The 23,243-nt window shown below is 39.5% G+C and overlaps 1 protein-coding gene and 1 long non-coding RNA gene across 6 annotated transcripts in view; one reads left to right on the top strand and one right to left on the bottom strand.

The window, feature by feature from the left end:
* The window catches only part of FOXN3 (forkhead box N3), a 134,855-nt gene that overhangs the window by 51,007 nt on the left and 60,605 nt on the right, over positions 1-23,243 (bottom strand). The window lies entirely within an intron of this gene.
* Positions 6,364-7,592, top strand: LOC113944472. The gene is made up of 2 exons (XR_003526699.1): positions 6,364-6,758; positions 7,381-7,592. It is a non-coding gene; the product is annotated as an uncharacterized LOC113944472 (long non-coding RNA).

Genomic DNA, 23,243 nt, shown 5'->3' with positions numbered 1-23,243 from the left:
AGCATTTTATTTAGTTATCTCATTTTCAGTATTACACAGATCATTTGAAAGAGGGCAATAGGGACATAAGTTTACCAAGCATGAAGAGTGCCCGTGTGCATATGTTTATGCCAACAACCATGAGGAACTTCAGCCCTTTACCTTCTGCCTTTTCCCTGTGTGGGGCTACGAAAGAAGAACAACTTCAGTGCGTGCCAAGCACACAGTCTCTCTTCCTGACCTCTTTAGGCAGCTCCTGAACCAGGATAACTACTGGTGGTCATAGCTGTTCTCTCTTTGGAAGCAGGACTGTCTGATCTAGTGGCCCGCTAGCTTATTCCCTCCCCACCCCCCTCAAGTAAAGTCTTGGCTCCTGCTAAGAGAACTGGCAGAAAACACTTCTGCCAGCAGTACACAGAGCCATGCACTCTGTGTTCTACAGTCAAACTTATCAGGTTGGGATAACCTTGGTAGGACATCTACCACTATAGAAAGGTCTGAAATAACAAGTCCCCCAAACGTCCAGCCCTCCCACACCGTTTGGATCCCTTTTAAGATGGAGCATCCAATCAAGTTCTTGTGTTAAAGTCAAACCAAGGAAAGACCAACCAACTGAATTTTAAACTGTCAGGGCTGTGGTAGAAATATACTGACAAAATTAGAAGGCCAAGTCAACATGAGTGCTGTGTAAGCCGTGGAGGTTGTCTCTAACCCCTTCCTGTACAACAGTACACCTGACTGCACAGGGCCCAAAGGCAGACAGACAGACACCCTCAGTCCTTCCAAGTCAGTCTCTCTCCAAGAAGAACTGCACTAGGTGAGCCTCATCCTTTAAGTGCACCATGTTAGACAACGTCGTTTCCAAAGAGCTGCTCACTGAAATGATTCTTGCTCCACAGTTAGCAACCACCTGAGTATGGAAAATCAGACCTGTCTCTCGCCCAGTTCCAGCCTTCCTGTACTGAGTCCAGGGCAACAATTTTATAACATACTGCAATATTCTGTACAGCTGCATAACACTGATCGCCTGTGACAGGAGGCATTTGTACCCAGAGACTTCTGAAAGCAGTACAGTATTTCTTTGTGTGAAGTAGCTGAGAAATAATACTCTCAACACCCCCCAGCCCCCAACCTTCTTTTCCTTTGTGCACTGCCAAGTAAAATGGGCCCAAAACCATGCTCTCTTTATTCTTTTACTGATGGAAATTACATTAGAGAGAAGCCCAGCACAAAAGAAGTTTTGGCAAGGAATGTGCCTTTTATGTTATGTTCCACAAAACACTCGAAGATGCATCAACTGATATTTACAAAATGATGCTCTTCATACATCTATACACGGTGGCTACTGCAATGCTGACTTGATCTGCACTTCAGGCTGGCAATATAAAACAAAACATTTAAAAACATATTAAGAAACAAATACTTGGAAAAAACCATCCAAGTCCTATTCCTGTATACCTGTATTTTAAACTAATTATTGCAAAGACATGCCAACTTACAATGTACTTCTAGGTATTACTACAAACTGTATGGACTACAAACGCATATGGAGTCTTTGTTCCTAAAAAACCCCCTACCATAACTAATGGTATAGGCAATCCTTGTAACCTCCTCTACTGAACCTCTGAGTCTGATTTTTCCCCCATTTCTTGGTACATTCTCAGAGGCAGGGCAGCACTGATTTTCTGCCCTCCTTGGTGACTGCTGAACTCCAAGTTCAGGAAGCCTTTTGGATTCAAACTTGTGCTCCATTTTCAGGAATAGCAACAGTGTAGCTGGAGTAGCTTTCCTTGCAAGACAGCAAAGAGCCAACAAACCACACAAACACGGGCAAGGTGTGCAGCGCTGTGCCAGAAGACACAGTCCTTTTTGGTAATATCTTTTCCTCACAGCTATGATCTAATCTGTAGCTATGGAGTTTTGCTTATTGCTGATACTTATCACTGTGCTCTCAAATGCTTTAATAGTTGCAAGTCCTCACCAAAAGGCAGTCTTATCTGCACAACCAAGAAACTGTTCATCAGTAACAACACTAAAATATTTTCCATTTTTAATAAGGATAAAGAATACACTAACATACTTGCCAATTCCAATTTCCCCAGTTACAGTTGGCATATTGCTGATGAGATCCCCAGTGCAGCAAGATCCTGCCCCACAGCCAGCCAGGGACACATCACCTTTGGATGAAGCCAGGGGCAAGCAGAGTGTAGCAGGGCTGGGGTATGATCCTGGCATGCATGGTCTCACACTGCTGAGGAACCAGATCACAGCCAGTTCTCAGCAGGTACCCAAGCTTGGTGAGTGACAGAACAAACACAGTCACCACGTGCCAACCGGTGGTATTTGATGATGCCTCTGAAGTAAGTTACTCTACTTAGTAAATTCAGCTGTGCCAGCAAAAACGTTTTTTTGTTGGTATACAGTGTATCTGCAAAGAGAATTTACTTGTAAAACTGCATTAACAAACACTCACAAACACAAAATTTGCCCAAAGTGCTTGGGAGGTACAGCTACAGTTCTGCATAATCCATAAAGAAAAAAAAAAGTGCCATGAATTATTTCCAAATAAGTATTTTTCAATATAGTAATCGCAGCAATGCTTATAAAAGATACTAATATTTCAAAATATTGCTGCTTTGCATATTAAATAATTTCTACTGCATTTGTGCGAATTAGAAACAAAAATCTGGACAGTCTTTAAAGAAATTAGTTTTTAATACAGTACAGTAACTAAATTTTATTTCTTTTGGCAAGCTGAATCAGTGTCATAATTTACTTTCCCTAACTTTGGTAAATAATTTTCTCCCTGAACTTCATAAATGATTAAAACCAGCCCAGTATTTGGGAAGAATTTTAGGTTACAGACAAAATACACATTTTAAAATACAGAAACTTTAACTGAAGTAATGACTCATCACCCGTTGCATCTCTCTAAATTTACTTCACAAATTCTATTACTTCAGGATCTGTCATTTCTGGAGGGAAGAGAAATGCTTGATTGAAAGATCCAACTAAATAAAAGCCACAGGGGGGCTGTTCAGCTCCTGTACAGGTGTTGCCCCCAGTAACGTGACTGGCAGTCAGACACACCTGCATGGGTGAGAGAACTGCATACAAAGAAAATATTTAAGTTGATTAGTAGTCAAAAGGCCCCTTAGATAACCTGATAGTACTGCTGCAACCTCTTCAGAGTTTCACCCTGTTTAGTTTCAAACATGTGTCTCAGCTGTAAATCATTCAACTGGCAGCATGCTGCATACAGGTCCATGAGTCACTGGGGGGAAAAGTTAGACTGATAAAATCTCACTTCTTTAATGTCTTCCAACATCATAATAAACCCTAAACTTTTTATAATTAGTTACGTTATATTCAGTAAATGATGTTTATGTAATTAAACACTCGTTGATACTGTGGGCAAAGGAAAGCCACTGAGAAAATGCAAACTGCCAGCTGAAGCCTTGCATTCAACAAACGTTGTGCTGCCCCAGGATTTGCCCTGTGCAAAAGCCCAGCAGAAATTCAGGCAACGCATGAGTTGCTTCCCTATCACATCTCTTTAACATTAAACTGTTACACCAAGATCATTTCATTTTCAGTTGCTTGCCTCCTCCCCCATTTATCTCTCAGTAAACCTCTCTGAGTTAATTGCTTTTTAAACATTGCTCACACTTAACATTCAGACTCAGCCGAAACCATTTACTTACAAGTAAAACTTGATGTTCAGAGTAAAACACGTAATTATTGTATAAAAAGTTGTACAAATATGATTAAATATGAGGTGGGAACTTGTCCCCTCCTGCAATTCATTTTACAACATACATGCCCTAATTAAGCTTCAAGCCCCCAGTTTTTGCCAGTATTTTGAATCTTGTTCAAATTACAGCTACGTGAAAGGCACTTGTCAGCATTATCACAGCAAAAAAAGTTTTCTCGAAACTTCCTTCACTGAAAACACGCACAGTCTGCAATCTTTTGCTGAAAGCTTCTGTAACTCCACAGACTTCCAGGGGCTGAACAGTTAGTTCTTCATGTGACACGGTTGAACATCACTGCTGGTGTTTTCACCACCTACGGATTAACCCAGCAGTGATCGCACTGCACTGTGTGTATCAGACACGCGGCTTGGTACCAGGGCTCAACACGTGGGTAACAAAGAAGTGGCTTTAGTACTAGTATTCAGTATTCTGCTTTATCAGCTGATGTATCGCCTCCCTGAAGCTCCTTTATAAAAGAAGGAAAACAAATAAAACCTATGCTTAGACAAGGCAACACTATACCACTGTTCTCTGCTAGTACATAGACACAGTGCAAAACTTGTGTACACATTTTTTCTTAATGTGTGTGAAATCAGGACTTCCCCAGAAACTAAGTAAATCCATGCTGTCAAAAGGTGTGAGGGGAAGGGGAGGGAAATATAGTATTTTTCACCTAAAAAGAACTGGTCAATATTTCCCCCAAACAGCTCTTACCAACTGCCAGTGGTGCTTGCTGTGTACACTGTCTCATACCACAGGCTCAAGTAGGAGCAACATCTTTGCTTTTGTTCTGCTAATGGCCACAGGAAAAGACGACTGCAGGAATTATCCTCAAACTGGAGCATCATTATCTTGAAACTGTTTATCCTCTCAGGAAATGTAAATTTTATACTTATCTCTGGCTAACAAGAAACTCAGGTTTTCATTGCAAAGTTTGGGGTTAATTATTCTTGAAAAATATAGATTTTTCGGGAAGAACTGATGTTGTAAGATGTTCTGGGTTTAGTTCAACAGGATAATACTGACTTTCTTACCTCTTTAATTAATCTCCCATGTAGTGTTTTGGGTCACTGCTGACCTGGAAGCAGGTCAGGTACTAACTCTTCCTTCTCTACAACATTTGCATCTATTTCCACAATCTCTGTTCTAGGTCAGGACATCCATGCCTTGGAAAGTGTAACTATTAAATGCCCATTCTTCTTTCTTGATTCAGACAGCAGAATCAAGAAATGCAGAAATTGAGGTAATACCAAAGTTCAAACATTTTGAGTGTGAGCCTACTTCTCACTTCAGAGCAACCAGTTCTAAGCTGAATGGATGCCACAGTACATGGCAGATTCAGATACACGACTGATAAGTGGTCCCAAACTTTAAGTAGTTGGCACCTTATTTGAAGCTTTTGAAAATCTTGCTAGATACTGATGGATCCCTCCCACTTACCACAGCAGAGGTGCTGAGAAAATTTAATCATGAACTACCTACAAAGTAATCTTCTTATAAAACTGGTAAAACGACAGATGCCTTCCCCTACATCATTTAATTAGAAGTGGTAAAAGAGATAAGGGGAAAAAAAGGAAAGCATGTCTAGGAAACCATGACCAAAAACAGTTACAGTGGCTCATCAATTTGCTTCTGCTCTTTGTCCCAAGCAAACCAGTCAGTGTCTCATGGAGTGGGCATATATCACCCTTTCCAAAATAAATAAGCAACCAAGCTATGCTAAAGCACTGCCAAAAAATATGCATAGAGCATCAATGCAGCAGGGAAGAGAAACTTAGGCTTGCAACAGATAGTGCAACTAAAATAAAAAGAGCTGCAAAGCTACTCTTCATTTCACCCCAGAAGTAAATTGTTTAAGTGTAATTAATGATCAGTTTATTAAATAAGCATCAGGCTTTTACGTCATAATTCTCCTAAAATCCTCAGCTGTTACATAACACTTAAGAGTGAATTTACATGGGAGACTTTGATTCTGAAACATCAATATTCATTTATCCATCAGGGGCCCAGTAGGATAGCTTACCACTCCTTTTAAAGTCAAACACAGTGTGATTTTACTTACTCTTCAAGATTAGTTCAGTGCATTTGCACTTTTGTGTGTCAGGTGTGTTTTAAAGACTCACTTTCAGAAGTCCCTGGAACGCACTGCATTTATCACAGCAACAAAGCCACAGGAAAGATCTTTTTGAGTTTTTTATGCTTGCCTTTCCCCCCACCTTTGTAAAAGTACAGTATTTTCTAGCATTCTTTTCACAGTCACTTTTCACAGATCAACACTGCAACAAAGGCAATGCACTTCATCACATTTACTGAATTCTTATTGTGACGAGAGACTATAGATTTGTCAGTGAAATGCTGAAGTTACTACCGTCTGTGAATAAAACCTGCTGTAATACAGTGCAATGCAAACAGTTAATCCTAGCTAGTTTGCAGAACACAGCTAAAACAAGCCTGTTGTCGGTGGTGACACCGTCAAGCTTTCTAGAGTATTATCAGCTCAGCTTCAGCACTAGCAGAGAAAAAACCCCTCCAAGTTAGTCTTGAAAACATCAAATCCACAGTGCAGCAAAGAATCACAGGTTTTATAGCTCTTTCCACTAACTCAGAGAACATGCGCAAAGAACAAAATACCACCCTGTCAGCTTTGAGAGAGCCGTTATGCTCTGCTACCCCATCAAGGCAGAGAATGATTAAGTCTTGATTCCTGGTGCCAAAAACTTCAGATAAAAAAGCGAACCATTCATTTCCAGCCATGATTGCACTTAGCAAAGCAAGTGAGGGAACCAATAGTAAAGTATATTTGGCTACTGAAGTTTTTTGTGAATTGCTTGGAAGTAAGATTCCTTTCTACTATGATGTAAAAAAATCCACTCCATGGAGGCACCAACAGATATTTATTCATCTGAGGTTTGCATGGCTTCATGAAGAAGGAAGGAATACTTAATTTGGATGACAAATCATTCCACAAACATTATAAATCCTCCGAGCAGTAAATATTTCAGGTTTCAAGAGCCAATTAGAAAGGTCAGCATTTATCTTTTTGTCTCTTTCTAGCCTTAATAACTTTTGCTCTCTGCCTGTAGATTAATCATTGAAGTGAAAGATACAGAGGTTTATAATTAGGAAAAAAACCCCAGGCATAATAAGAGAAGGTTCAGACTGGACAAAAATTATCTCTACCTGTTCTGATTTTGATGACTATAGCCTACCTTAATCCAAAATCTAATTATTTGGATTAGATTAGGACAGTGGATCAGTGGATTTTCCTGAAATGCCCAGGCAAACCACACGCAATTTTGTATTTGGGGCACAGGGTTGCATTTCATTTCCAAATACTTTTAATTCCACACAGGCATTTATAACTTCTTTTTCCCATGGCAAGAAATATTTGCCCTCTGCAAAAGTTTAAAAAACAAAAATCAAAATTCCAGCCTCTAAACCTATTAGCAGACTGCTCTTTGGCTCTCATTATTATTCATTTGCTGTGCCTGGAATCATTGCAATTATTACAAATCCAAGAAATTCTACTGTTTTTCAAGTGAGAAGTATTTTGCAGGGGGAATTTTTTTTCTGAGGTGTTATGTGCCTATGTTCCACAAAAAGGCACAGTAGTAAATAAAATATCAGCAGTACCCATCTCTTCCAGTGCATGAGATCATTCCACCCAAGAGAGAGAATTTGGGATGTTATGAAGAAGCAAGGATGCCTACAAATCAGACTCATGTATGCAAAGAAAGCACAACTGACAAGATGATGAAAAACATGCCTGCCATGTAAATATTTTCTGATTACTAAATGGGAACCTTGTTTCTACACTTACAATAAACAGACAACCAGACCCACCTATGACAGGTTTAACTCATCCAAACTGGTTCATGGATAAGTTTGTTCAAGCAGCCTTCATGAAGAAAAATCATTAAGAAATAAGTAAAACTCCTTAATTCCTATCAAAAATTTTCTTTTAAAACTGATGACTCCTTTCTGTATTCGTGACTCAGACTTCTCCATCTCTAACTGTTCACCTCTACTGATTCACAAACATTGCTTTGCTCCTTCTTGACATAATGATATCCAAAATGCATTATTATGAACAAAATAAAAACAATTCTCCAAAACTATCAACATATATATAAAACCCCATTGCTTAAAGACAGTATATAATTTGGACTGATTGCTTCAGTACAATTCTTACAGGCTGCACTGAGCAGGCATGTACAACTCACAATTTACTTCCAAAACACCCCCTTAGGAAAAGATCCTCAGAAAGATTTGCTAAATACTAGTTTGTACACTATGTGTTTTAATTAACGTACAGAATAGAAATTACCATTTAGATAAGATAATGCTCCCCAGCCACCCCACCTTTGCTTTCTGAAACTCTGCCAGGTTTCTCAGCCCCTTATCCACTCGTTATTTATTTCTAGCAATCCTCAGGCCCTGGTTAGCATTAATTCAGCTGCAGTTGGAGAGTTTCTCCAAGGCAGTCTCTTCAATTCCAAAGTGCATGAACTACTTAATTTGAGTGCTCTGTGATTTGAGGGCTTTAAATAGAGAAAATACTGTGGGAAATGAGAGAGTTCATACTTGCTTACGAGACTGCTCCAACAGCTGTATGGACATGGTGAGCTGCACACATATTTGCAGCCTCAACTGCCAGTACAGACACCCACGGGACAACACCTGAGATATGCTTTGTCTCCTGACAGAAATTTCAGAGAGTTCATATGCCAAAGTTCGGGAACCCACAGCAGAAGGTGTCACTGGCATTTGAAACATGAAAGCTAGCCCAGCTATTACACAGCAGCCGTGCCTACAATAAGGAATCATACAGACTACTGGAGATAAAAATATACCCTTCTCTAGTCATGGAAGTGCTAATGGGATTTATAACCTCTCCTCACAGATAATGCATTATGCCCCGACTCCTTTCCCCACTCCTTGGTCATGATGTGCACCTTCTCATTTGTCCAGCTCTTTCACCCCCTGTAACACCTGCTTGTTTCTGGCCTTCTGTGAAGCAATCTTGCTGTAAATGTCCATTACCAATAAAGAAAACCCGTGGCAAATTTCCTACCAAACTGAGAGACCATGCAATTTTTCATTCATTGGAAACTCTGTGTCTAAAATGTACAGGTAGATACTTAATAATTTTGAGACACAGTTCTGGACTATGATGGGAATCTCTCTCAAAGTGGATTTTAAAAAAGTATGCAGGAATCAAGGAGGGATCAGGGATCTTGTGGCTTCTGCCACACCTGATAGGTCCAGGCTCGCTCTGAAGAAGTTGTTCAAACTCTTCATTTAAGCCAGGGGTGCTACTGTTCACCCAAGCCCATGAAAAGGGGTGCTTTGTGATTTGACAATGCTTTGAAGTACTTTGAGTGACAAGTGCTGTATGGGGCAACTGCTCAGTTATTATCACGATCCAAGTAATTTATCACTCCTGAAAAGACTCCATAGTTTTTGAGAACAACAAAAAAGATCTAAGGGGTCCTATTTAGACATGTTACATTTAGACACTGGATAGCACAGGGTCAAGGTCTCTCATCTTGATTTTCTGCCAAGTGCCATACCACACCTACCGAAAAGCACTGCCTGAATAAACTTAGGTACCATATACTACACTTCTATTAGAGTGACAAGCTTATAAAGTCTTAAAAAATGCATATGGATTTCCTTGATAACAGAACTGACCCACAGTTTCAATTTCAGTGAATGAAATAATAAATAATGACACTAGCAACTGTAATGGGCAGAGGCAAGTGGAACAACCCACTGACTAAACAACTAAGTAACAGAATAATCTTTTTTGTTAAATGGATACCTCAGTCTCTGTCTGAGCAGAATAAAACTTTTAGAATGTGTGCTCAAGAGTTCCTTTTTTTATTATTCTTTTGAGCACCTCAGATAATACAATATACAAATTCATTCCATCTCATAAAGAACTGGCAAGCAGAATGCAGAAGTGTGATAGAACTGAGTCTAGATTTTCTTACATATACAAATAACAAACCTAAATGAAAGTCATGAAGCTGGCAGAACCAAAAAAACCCAAATCCAACTCCACCCACTAAAAAAGGTGAAGCACTTAAAAGCTAGGAAATGATACATTTCAGTAGATTTACAGTAGTCCTCCAAATCTCAGTTTCCACAATTAATACACCGAATAAAGCAAGAGATGAATGGAAAAAAAACCAAACAGGTTAAGCAATTTTATAATAAGAGGATCTGTATCCTAAAGTACATATAACAGGAGAGCTGAATTAAAATTTTTTCCAGCCTGTATTTGACTTGTAGGAGACAAATCACTACCAATAGCTAATTAATGTAACTGACAGTCAGCTTTGTCAGTAGAATGCATTATGGCAGAAGAGCAGCCTGGCGGGGTTCAGCAAGTGTAGAAGAAATATGACTTGTGAAACCACCACTACAAAGCAGTGCAGTGAAAGCTGCGATGAATCTTTGTGTTGGTATAACAAGAACAGCATGTCAAAATCTTCTCAAACTTCAGCATTTGTTCTAAATTCATGAGAATTAGCTAAATCTTGAGTCATTTAGGAAACTTAGTGCTTGATGTAAAACTGTTCCTTGTCAGCTCAGGGAATCCAAGCAGAGAAAAAAAGTATCCAAATTCTCAGAAAGGCGACAGATGCAATGGGGCATTTCTAAAGACATCTTTAATATTAACCATAGTTTACTCAAATTAGTCCCTATCAGCTGGTTTCTCCTTTCACGGATCTCAAAGAGTGCTTTTCAAATTGCCTCTTTTCAAAACAGTAGCTGCTCACAGGAACTGTGGGATCAAACCCACAGACTGCTTCCTTTCACAGAGGCCACCTCGCCCTGCCCCTTGCAGGGGCCTCTTGGCATCAGGCAGATGAGGATCACCACCCTTCCCAAGGAGTGACTCCCCTAAGCGGCCAGACTCCTGGCCAAAGGCAGCTGCTGCTTTCCACCCAGTGAGGACAACAGGAAACTCTTGTTTATTATTTTGCATGCAGCTTGCATACCTGAAGGTACTTATCATACAAGCTTTTTTTGCTGCTGAATGACAAATGCCTGCAGGGAAGAACTTCTACAGGCTTCAGCTTGCTGTCTTCCCCATGTAAAGTCAGCAGTCCATTTTTCTTCCTGATTTTTTGTTAATAAATACTGAAGAAACAACACAAATGAAGAATTCAGGAAAGCTGATGTTGGAAAAGTGACCTGTAATAAGACAATGCCTCAAGTCTGTTGAGTGCTGCACTGGAACACATCAGGCAGTCCCTAACAGCAGTGCAGGTGGCTGTTTTAACTAGCACAGACATACAAGTGGAGCCTCACCATGCCAATTACTGCTGCCACACAGTGATTCATGCACTTCATGGGCCTTCATAAGAATATTCCAACCTTCAATAATATTATTTGTGTAGTGATACATGTACAATAACCTGAAACATGTGGAAAGTGTGGTGGAGGAGCTGCACATTCACAGACACAGTTGCCCCTGTGAGTTCAGAGTTCAAAATGAAGCCACAGCTAGACGTTTTAAACTCAAGTTTTCTAAGGCAGCAGACAGGCAGTACAAACTGCTGAAGCTCCACTCCTCTCTCAGGACTCTTGGCCAGTCACTACAACACTTGAGTGTGCCCCAAACTGCAGGTGATGGGCTGTTTAAAAAGCAGTTTTAAGATTCTTTGCATGTTGTCTTGGGTCTATAAAGCTGTCCCTCCTCCTGTCAGGCTTACAGAGTATACTCCCCTAGGATATTATCTGGAAAAGAATTTCAGCTTATAAAACAGATTTACCAGCTGAATAAAACATCTAGAGGAACTGCAGACTTTAGGATCTCTTGTCCCGTAACTCTGAAGATCTGTTCTAAGTTACATTTTTTCCCTTATTATTACTTTAAACTGATCTACAGTGGAAAAGATTGTTATTCCAATCAAAGTACTGTGCACATCTCTATTTGTTCAGATACACTACAAAAAAATGCACAAAAAGCCCAACCCATAAACCAAAACAAATCTAAAAAAAAAAAAAAAGATGCCTTTAGTTAGACTAGTAATTCACTAGCATCATCTTGAGTTATTTTACTCAATCTGTACATGGCTAAACAGCTGTTCAGTGGTCTTCTGTACTAGCAAATCTCATTCTGAACCTTTATGTTTCATTTTCTTCCTAAAATATATATTTAAGGTTTTTTGTTGCAGTTAATCACAGAGAAAGTGAAGTATCAGTAAAAAACTCAGCAATGTTTATCATCTTTGCTGAAAGAGTTTAATGTATGTCACTCTTCAAGAAAAACATATCCATGTAGACAGAGGAGGCATCTCTAAAGATAGCAGTCAAATCATGGAATGTTTACAAAATAATTCATGATGTCACAGACCTATATGCCCTCGCAAGTCTGGCAAAAGAGTAACTGCTCCTCCTAGGAACAAAATTTCAGAAGGATTAATTTCAGAAATCTTCCAGTAAATTATGATCCTGTCCTTCAGAAGTAATTGGAGCCCTGCTAGCCCCATCGTGACTGAACTGAAAAGCCAGGGAGTCGTGACCTTGCAGTACCGTGTGCTCACTATGTTCTGTCCCCATCCAGTTCTGCCATGTCTCATTTCTTCCTTCCAGCATTAAGCTGTTCAACAGAAGTTATGAGGAAATTAAGGGTTCGCTGGGTATGTTGAGTATCAATTTGAGTAGAAGTGCCTTTCTGTATGAAACTACATGCTGAGCACTCATGTCGTACACAGGTTGCCTTGTCAGTGATTAATACCATCAAAATCACCAAGAAAAGTGTCAGCGCTGTACTCTGTGACAGTCATGTCAAACTCTTAGTCAGACATCAATTCACATGTTTCAGGCTTCATCTTCTTACAAATAATACACCGGCTTCATTTGCTTAGGTAGGGTAGAAAGAGCTGTATTTGTGCAAGACATTGTAATCAATTTAAAGCAGCAGCTAAGTTACAGACACAATAAAAGGAACTATCTAGAAAAGTAAAAAAGCAAAACCAAATAGCCAGAACAGCTCCCAGACTGATGGCAACCCAATAAAATAAATAAATTAAATTCTCCAATTTCTTAATTGATTATGCATCTGGGTCAGCATTTGCTATTCTATGCTTTCAAATCACATACTCACTTCTACAAGAAGTTTGAAAATGCAGACCTATCTATTCTTGTGGCTTATCAGTGTGACCAAAGTAAGTTCTGATATTATTAAAAGAAACCCAACAAAATAAGTCTTCTCTCTCATGAGCAAAATCTGCAAGAGACAGGTCCAGAAATACACCTCGACCTCTCTAGACTTCATACAGCAAATCTTCTACCTAAGACGCAGACAGAAACCTATCTTTGGTAACAGAGTAAATTGACACGGACATAATTTCAACACAAATTCATGGCAGTGTAAGATTAAAGGATTTTTTTTTTTTCAACAAAACAACTTTACAATCAACCTAGTTTATTTAACTTCAAATTGCTTCAAGCATTAGCAATGCCAATTGCAGCGATCAAAACTTGAACTGCTTGAAGTGGAATGGGGAGGAAAAATCATTAGGGGAACAACTTCAGTTCTGCTCTAGAGGACCAGAACAGAGAACTGACAGAAACATAAAAGAGGAAAAAAATGTTTATAGAGCTTGCAAACCCTTAAGCTTGAGATACTCGAAGCATCACTGCAGATGATGAGGCCTAAGCTGATATTTCCCCCCCCATATCCATGCTCCTCAAGGTGCAACCCTCACCTGGTAGGAAACACAAAGGGATTTGATACGAATATGTCACTGAACCCGAGAGGTGCCTATTTTTGATAGGTACCTCTACACACATAGAAATAGGTGTACATATTGTTTTACCTGTTTGTGAATTGATGATTATATGAATGTTACTAACTCAACCACATAGTTATAACTGTAGTGAAGCCTATCGAATCACTTTGTAAATGTTCAAGTACTCAATGATTAAGAAGTGCTAAACCCTTTTGCCTCTTTATCTCTGCATCCATATCCTTTGCACTCTTAGCCCCTTTTGCATTCTTGGCTTCTATGTAAATCATTCCAAGTTGCTTCTAATCTGAGCCTCCTTGGTATGTTTTAACCTGTGTAATAAGGTTCACTCTATCGAGTGAACTCTGTAAAGTCTCATTTTCACAAATTCATATTAAACCCTGCTTTTGCCAATACCTTTGAGAGTGTTTCTTTAAGCGGCCAAACTGCTCATTTGTGACAATGAGAATGGGGCAGATGCACCAAATTTTTAGCACAAAAAGGGAAATTTTTCTACATAACCGTGTATTTCTTTGTACATGTTCAATATATTAGATAACCATATATATTTATATATAAATGCATTTATTTAAATATACACACATGCACAGAAATATTTGTACACACAGTTGATCAAGTGGGTGTGGCCTTAGCTATTTTATTTTTTCATCACCAGGAGAAATCACGTATTGTTCTTATTTCTCAGGAGAAAGAAATTACTTAATATATTAATAACAGAAACTGAGTGCTGAAACTCAACTTGTGGTTCACAAAGCAGTAGTTCCTATTTTCTTATGATGAAAACCAACATACGTATTCACACGAAATAAATAAACTGTGTTTAAATGATGCAAAGCAAGGATGTACTGCAGAAATATGAAAAAGAAAGATATGCAGGAAGTGTTCAAGTATCTCGAATCAAGTACCTTGATTCAAAATATGCGTGTATATAAAAATCAGGACTGGAATTTTCCATCACTGTATAAACAACTTTAATTTCAATTTCACCTTATTCTTCTTGTGTACTAGACAGCAGAATTATGGGTTAGGCACAGAAATAAATATTGTCAGAGAGAAAAAGAATTTATTACCTTTATTGTATGCAATTGCAAGCACTGTAACACTCTGACCTATAAAGAGAAAGGAAACTAAGAGAAATTACATGTAAGATGAAGCCAAGGATCCTATAATCCTATTTTCAAATTGACAGAAGTTGTCCTAAAATAATTTAAAGAAAAGTCATGTTTTCTTTGCTAATTTAGGATCAGTATTAAACACATCAAAGAGAGGATAAATATTTTTACTAGTTGAAAAGTCTTACAGACTCTTACCTTTGTAAGAAAATGAGTTTATTCCACTCTGCTGATTAGAGAGGACTGTTTTGTAAAAATTCATCTTTCAAGATTCAGGTGCAACTTAATCTTTCTTTTACAAAGGGTGAGGGATGCGAGGAAGAAGTGCTGTATAGAGTAGTTCACAGTCTACTGTCTTGGCAGGTGTATTTCAAATAGTTTGAAACCAGTAGTGTAAAGCACTACTTACCCCAAAAGATGCCCCAGCTTTGGTTTTGGGATTTCTGAACACACTGTACTGAAAGAGAAAATAAAATCCTGCCTCCTTCCCTCTCACAGTCCCAATTCATTTTCTAGTCTGTTATAAATTTCAGAAAACCAAATTATGAATTCACAGTTGTAAGAACAAACTTGGCCATCTGATAGCTCTGCATACTCTCAAGTGTACAACTGGAGAATTTCTAGCGGCAAGATTTATTCCAATATCTGAAACTAATGGATTTTTCCACATTTAGCTTAAATAACACACAGCAGTGAAACGTGCAAGCCACTGACCATGCTTTCAATTCAAGATAGCGTCTACTTTTCTCAACAGTTCAAATAAAATTAAGCTCTCCTAGTAATATTCCACTTCAATTAATTTGCCATTTTTTTCTAGATGTTTAAGAAATGCCTTTTAAATAATCAAGAACTTACCAATCTTTAACCAGCAGCACAGAGATCTGCTCTGACCAGCAGGAAGAAATTCTTAGCATGTTAAAGAGGGAAAATTACTGCCAATGTTAACCATGAACAACATTAACGCAAACAACATACAAAAAACCCCACAAGACACAAACATTGCTTGGACTTGATCATCATCACCGTTTTCCCCATAATTTTCTTCTTATGAAGTTATGAAGCTTTGGCTTTGCCAGGGATCCAAAAACATGTAACTGCCCATTACACAAGCAGGTCATAGCAAGAGAGTGTCTCAAAAATTCCCAAACCTTCTGTTTTAATTCTCTCAATATAGGTCTGGCACAAGAAACCTGACATGTAGTCAAGGAACAGCCCAACTTGACAACAGCTTTCCCTTGCTCATAGCAATCTGCACATCACTAAAACTGCTCATAGCAACACAACTGCAATATTATTCTTATTTTAGCAATCTCCATGTAAAGCACAGGCTTACGCCTCTCTTGTAGCTGTGCTCTCAAACAGATTCTAGACTCATGAAAGCCAAGATTGCTTCTAATACCAGCCACCTTCACATTTTAGTAATGCCAAACATTCACAGGCTCTCAGCATGAAGCATATGCTCCAGCTCATCAGCCCAGAGATTTTGATGGCAATAATCACAATAATTTCACAGTCACAGAAAATAAATCTTTCCATACTCTACCATTTTCCAAGTTACTATACAAATTATACCACTGATTTCTAACTGTGACTTCTGCTCTTGTAAAATGTGATCTAACTGGTGGTATGCTATGCCCCTGTCGCAAGCCACTGAAATTTCCTATGCTAAGCCTCAGCCTAGCCAAAAGAGGCCTGGCCCCAAATTCCACTTACAAAAAAAGTTTGTTACCAACTGCTGCCAGACTTGTCTCTGTATCTGCAGTGATAACATCCAGTACTTCCCAACTACATGACAGCCCCTTAGGAGATGATCTCACTGTGCCGCCAGGCATCCAGCAACCCTGGACACAAATAACCACGAAAAGAACCCTCTCTGAGCAGACCACAGCTCCTGGAAAAGAAAGGAAAACATTGGAAGATGTATGGCAGTCCTAGTAAAGGAGAAAGTCACTGAACAGGAACTTGTCATTTCTCTTGCTCTATGTTGTCTCCATCTTCATTCATCCAACTGGGACCCAAGAGCCCCATTTGTAAGTAAGTCCCACATGTATGTTTGTAGGTGGGGTATGTGGGATGTGTCTCTGGACAAAAGCAGCTGCGTTGATGCCTGCAGAAGGGCCAGTTACAGAAAATACTTCTCCTAAAAAAGGTGAGATCAGCTAATGGCAACTTAAAGGAAACAGATTCCAGTGTTCAAATTGCAAAGTCACAGCCACATCACCTGCAGGAGCAACCTGAAAAGAAACTAAGAACATAACTGAAGCCATTTAGCAGCATCCTTGGAGCAACACTACCTGTATGTTACCTCAGCACTGGGCTCTGTCTGGGCAAGGATCATCCAACTCCTCATCCTCACCTCCTCTATTCTTAGGGGAACCTCCCTGATCTTATCTTTCCTACACTACAACAGTTACTGAGGCAGCCAGGCCAGCACTGTGGGGACTTGCAGCAGGAGCAGTTACCCCTCTCTCTGGTGTGTGCCACTGCTCACACAGCAGTTGATTCTGAAGGTAAAACAGGTGGGTACACAAACACCTGTGCCCAGAACCTCTGCCCAAGGTTAGCACTGTGGTAAGACTTGCCTTGCAGCACTCATTCACACTCTCCAGTTGTCAAGGAAAGTAAACAGAGTTAGTAATCTTCATCTTCAGTCACTCAGAAGTAATGATTTCAGAAGTCACTATGCAGGACTGTTACAAAATAAGCAGTTATCTGTAAAGACAGCAAAGACTCCTATGCAGATCTAAAACATACGTTACTGAGTTTAAACACGTTAGGAATTTAACTTATCTTGGTGTACTCTACAACAGAATCTACCATTACCCAGACCTGTCTGTCGCAGTTCAGTTTTCTTCCTTCTCAACTTCAGAGGCCAAAGGTAGTTCAGACATTTTGGTCACAAGGAATATAAACAGCCAGCGGTCACATCTCCTTACTAATGGCTCTAATGTCAATGTTGACAGGACCACACTTCAGGCACTTAACAAATTACAGCTTTTGCCATTGTCTTACACACTCAACTAGAAGAAGATGAATAAAAAGACTACATACACATTGCACGGCTAATCCATACAACGCTCTCTATATGTCCTGTACAGAATGCAGAGCTAAAAATGTCACCCCAAAGTGACCATTTCTGCATGAATCACTGCAAAATTCAGTCTCTCACTGGGATTTTTTATTGACTGCACAGTGTTAAGGCCATTACAAAATCCTCTCACAAACACAAGTCCTTACCAGCACCCTCCAGGCCCCAGCAGCCCCACTAGGATTTTACCTACTTTCCCAAACAAAGGAGAGCTCTGCTGTTCAAATTACTCCCTTAGGGACACACTGCACAACCCCTCTGACTTAATTTTACTTCTTCAATAATACCACTGCAAACACACTGAATGCTAATAATAAATAAATTATTCAAATATTCAGTCTCTACAGAAGCACCACGTGAATCATCTTCCTGAAAAGAAACTCCTACAAAGATTGTCAGGTACCCTTCATGTGGGGGGAAATAAAAAAAAAAACCCCAAACCCAGAAAAAACAAACAAACAAAATCCCAACACAACAACAACAAAAGAAGTGGGGAAAAAAGCTGATTTTAAAAAATTATGTCATGTGAATGAAAAGTGATTTATTTTAACAAGGAGAGATAGCAGCTTTGCTGTTAATTCAATTAGTTGACCAAAACCAAGTCATCAGCAAACAGAGCATGACTGTCACCACCATTTCAAAGACAGGGAGCCCAGAGTATCAAAAGTTGAAAAGAAGACAAGGTGAAGTCAAAAGGTTTGGTACTCCACTGATGAAAGTAACGACATTGGAACTAGACACTCAAACCCCCAGATTTCTACCCAAAACAGTAATTTTCCAAGTGTATCTCTCAGAATAAGGAGTTCAATAGGGAAAAAAACCCCAAACCAAAACCCAAACCACATTTCCCTACAAAAGCTAATGAACAGCTCTGCTTTTTACAACCCCATTTAAGGTTCTTCCATTAGAAGAGGATCAGAATATGATGCAGAGCCAATATTCTGTAAACTGGCAGCTCTGGGCAGTGAAAAGCACTATTATTATCCTCATCTCACAGAGCATAAACGCAAGGAATTATAACCCCAGAGCAAAAAACATATTTAGATTCTTGGGAACATGAGATACCCTAATACGCATTAAGAAATTATTGTTTAGTTGGATTTGGCCATAAGAGTCTTGCCCAAGATTGTGTTACAGATCACGGCACTTAAGTCTACCAGTCCTAAGGCTGGACTGTCTTGCATTGCTTTTGGCCTTTTTCTTATGGTCCTCATGATATTTAAGTACTATATAATATTAAATTATCTGTAATATATATACTACCTTGCCATGTTCTTTTTCCTTGCACCACTAGGCAGTAGAAGAAAACAGAGCATTTCTCTCCAAGGCTGGTTTTCTTTTGAGGTGTGACATGCAATTCTGAAAGTTAAATGCACGTGAGATCTGCTGAAGCCTCCTGTCTTTCAGCTCTCCCTTGTTCCTCCTTCTCCTCAACCCCATTAGCACCAGCAGGAACAGATACCTTGTGCTCCAGGATGGGCTGTACCTCTCCCCTGCATGCCCAGGACTTGGACCATTCTGCTTGTGCAGTGGAAAGAGCAGATAAGCTGAACCGACACCAGGAAAAAGAAGCCCACTGTGCCTGCAGGGGCCCCTGGGTTTTTGTTGGCAGGTATTGACAAACACACTCCAAATGTTCACATTATTACAGAGAAAATGCATGTGGCTGCATGCACACAGGTATCTTCTCTTAGAGAATTTGTTGTCAATTTGCCTCTTGAAGGTAGCGGGAACAACTCCTCCCAAACTTCTCCAGAGAAAAGACTGAGTAGTTGGTGTGGGCAATACTTGTCCAAAGAAACTGGTCCCTGCTGTTGTTACATTTTTATCGCAATGTCACTATTAACATAAAAACGCAGAGTGGATGTCTTCATTTATGAGTGAATGTTTCTAATTTAGCCATCTCAAGGGAAACCAGCAACAATTGCCCCTGTTCTGCCTCCTCCCTGCTGGTTTATTTCCATCTCAGCAAGTGCTTCTATTAATAGGTAAAAGTCCCAAATCTGCTCTCTCATTTCTTACAAACTACTCAATAGGTAAGAGATTAAATGGCCTGTTTGGTAATTTCAAGGATTTTCAAGTTTATTATTCTCAAGATAAGAAGAAGATCTCTGTACAAATATGCACATGTGTTAAAAATGAGCTGGTTCCTCATCTTTTTATGCAGGACATCTCATGCCTGGTCTGTCCACATTTCATACAAAATAAACTTTCTTACCGGGGATGCAATTTTCTTGCTCCAATAAATCAACATAATCAACCAAGAATGAAGTGATCCATATTCTTTGGCACTTTCCACGTGCCAAAGTCTCACCTTATGGTCAGGTATCAGATATCAGCACACTAAAAGGTGAAAGCCACCACCCTGGACTGAGGGTTGATTAAGCAGCAGCGCATAGAGTTTTCATTTCTATTCTGCAACAAACTGTGAATCACTGTCTCACACTGATTTTAGTGATAACTGACGGTGTCTTCCAATTCTTTCCTGTCAGAACTTCTCACAGGTTGTGCCAGCTACAGCCATGGCAAATGGACCAAGGCAGATCACACATGGGCTGCTGGAAGCATCAGTCACAGAAAATGTCTTCTCTCATATCTTAGTGCTTTCCCAGATGAGAAGAGGACAAGTCATCCCTACGTAAGCATCCTATCCCTTGCTCTGTTCTAGAGCATGAGGATGCTTATGCTCTGCAGCTGATAGTAGAGAGAGAACAAAGCAGCACCGTGAGATCTGAGGAGGGCAGTCTCTCCTTTCTCAAGCTTCCTCAGCCAAGAGAGACCAGAGGCCACATGCAAATCCTCACTCCTCTCCTTCTATGTTCTGGGGGGGAAAGTATTTTTCCAATCTTTCTTTCCATCCTCATTCAAACAGAATCATGGCTTCAAAGGAAAGCCATGCAGTCTGAATTCAGTTCACTGACAGCTGCAATCCAGTTCACAGGAGTAAGCCCAGTTCTGCAGGATCTCTGTAAAGAGTGCATATCTTTGATGCAATATCCACAGGCAGCAGATTTAAATTGTACTGCTTGTCAGAAGAGGAAGCGGAGGACCTTGCTCACACAAGAAAGCAGACAGCATGGAAAGGATCATGGCTGTACATCCAGTAGGTCAGGAACAGCAGGAAGATGGACCATTTAGCCACAATGATCAAGCCCATCTCCATTTTTGCCTCCAACAGCAACAGAGTCTAGATGACCCAGGTTCACTTTCCTTTCCTGGACAATGAAGAAGTGCTAACTGTGGTATCACAAGGGCTTGGTGCTGCCAGGCTTCAACTAGAAAGTCAGGAATCTTATCCAAGAACTGTTAAGCCTGGCAGATGCATGTTTGCCATAAACCAGGGAGGTGGCATTGCTTTCTGTCAGCCACTGCCCAGTCATGGGGCTCTTGCATCTTCCAGGACAACTCACGCAGCTCTTGTGCTCTTGTTCAAACGCTCACTGTAGCAGCAACAGCAGATGCAGATCACTGTTTTCACTGCACAGCACACTGCTTCTGTGTCAACTGTAATTACATCCACAAACACCTTCTATGTATGTAATTACACCCACAAACACCTTCTTGCAACTCAAGACAGACCAAATTTGATAAGAAAAGACATCATAATATGCTGCACTTAGTTTATTAAAGTATGAGGGCAAATAAGATAAAAAGAGAGTGGTAATAACTTTGTTGGTTTTCTGCTTCTCAAAATGCAAGTTGTATCTTTAAGAAATGAAACCAAGCACCTCCACAGTCCAGTTACATCTTACAGGTGTAAGCCTGTACTCAGCCACTGGAATTTACATAACTGCTGCTAAAAGTTAATTTGAAGATTTTTTTTCAGTTTATTCAAGAAGAATGTTGGATATATTGAGAGTAAAACAGTTTTATTATTACCACTGATCTGTGAGCAACTGCATCCTCAAGTCTATAACATGAGCTTAACACCCAAGACCAGAGCACAGGTAACAAAACTGCCCTTTTCTGAACATGACACATTAGCTTTACGGTCTTGAAGTCAATGTGACTATGTCCCCACCTATATCACCCACTGTCAGTTCCTGAAGAGTTCAGAACATGTCTAAATCTTTTCCACCATAAGGACTTTTTCCTGCGATACATTTTATTAAATATGAATGGATGTGTTATGATAGATAAGAACAGAAAAAACAGCAGGAACAAAGGCTCTCCATACACCAGGTTTAAAAAAATTAAGCCATGATTTTAAACAAACACACAATATGTATAACAAGCTACAGCCACGCCCCCCAAAACAAACAAAAGAGAAAAAGGAAAGCACCAAGAACAAAAACCTGTTTTATCTGGGAATCCTGAAGGCTAGAACTCAGCAATTTCCATGGATGCACAGACAAGTTTTGAGAGAAGACATCAGTGACTGCTAAGACTGAAGGTCCTACCTAAATTAAGCTCTGCATGGGACTTCATGAAAAGATCAGAGAGTATAAAGATACAGGGAACAATCCTCACCTAGCAGAAGGAGTTCAAGACTTCAAAAGGCATCCGAGCAGGGAACTTAACACAGAGTAACTGATTAGAGAGTTAATGCTAAGAGCAACAGTATCATGGATCCTCACAAAAGAAACTGAGGCAGCCATCTTTTATCTAATAAAACCAAAACCACAGGCAAAAAGAGAACGGTATATATATATTTTGTTCAATATTCTTCAAAAAATACAAAGACAGCCCAAATGGAACAGAGAATTAATGTTACTCATGTCAAAAACATTACGGACACAGAATAGGTAAAATGAATTTTAGCTTCCTTTTCTCTTCCTTTGTTACTTTGAGGTACACAGATAACTGGTTTCTCAGTCACTTTCTCAGGAGAGATATGTTAAACTCTTTACAATGGTTGATTGCTTTGCCAAATAGTTCTGATGTAAAATGAATAGAAACCAGGAACATCTACAAGTCTTTCTTGGCTAAAAAAAGCACTAGTTACATTGTGGAATTATTTTCTCTTCATTCCCCAGACCAGAAAAAGGCATTTTTCTTAACAACTAAGAAGAAATGAGGTGTGACAAGCGCACATGAATATCACATTTACTAAAATTACAGAATTATTCTATATTATTGTCTATAACGCACACTGAACATTCTTTTCAAATGTAGCAAAACATTTATCAAGTAAAAATAGTTTTAAATCCCTTTGTTACCTAAACTTTCGCCAATCAAAAGACAATACCATAACTTGAAACCAATAATTGAGTCAATTTTTCATTCTCCTGTCTGCATTTAACTGGATATAATCACTGGAAAAAGACACTTAAGATGGTCATGTAACATAGGTACCGACAAACATCTGCACTTCCTCTTACACATCTTTGCACTGCTACCACTCCTCTACACATGCCTTCTGGAAAAAGACGGTCGGAAGCAGCAAAGAGGTGGATGCACTATTTCCATGCAACCTGCTGAAGCTTACACATGAAACAACTTACTGTAGGGAAAAATGGAAAGACAGAAAGGAAGACAAAAAGAAAGAAGGGAATGCTTGGTTGATTTATCTTCTTGTTTAAAAATTATAACCAGGAAG

This window comes from Corapipo altera, unplaced genomic scaffold (genome assembly GCF_003945725.1).
Source record: "Corapipo altera isolate COAL_440 unplaced genomic scaffold, ASM394572v1 23, whole genome shotgun sequence".
NCBI lineage: Eukaryota > Metazoa > Chordata > Aves > Passeriformes > Pipridae > Corapipo > Corapipo altera.
Note: the sequence above shows the minus strand (reverse complement) of the source record. Positions and strands in the feature narration are given on the sequence as shown.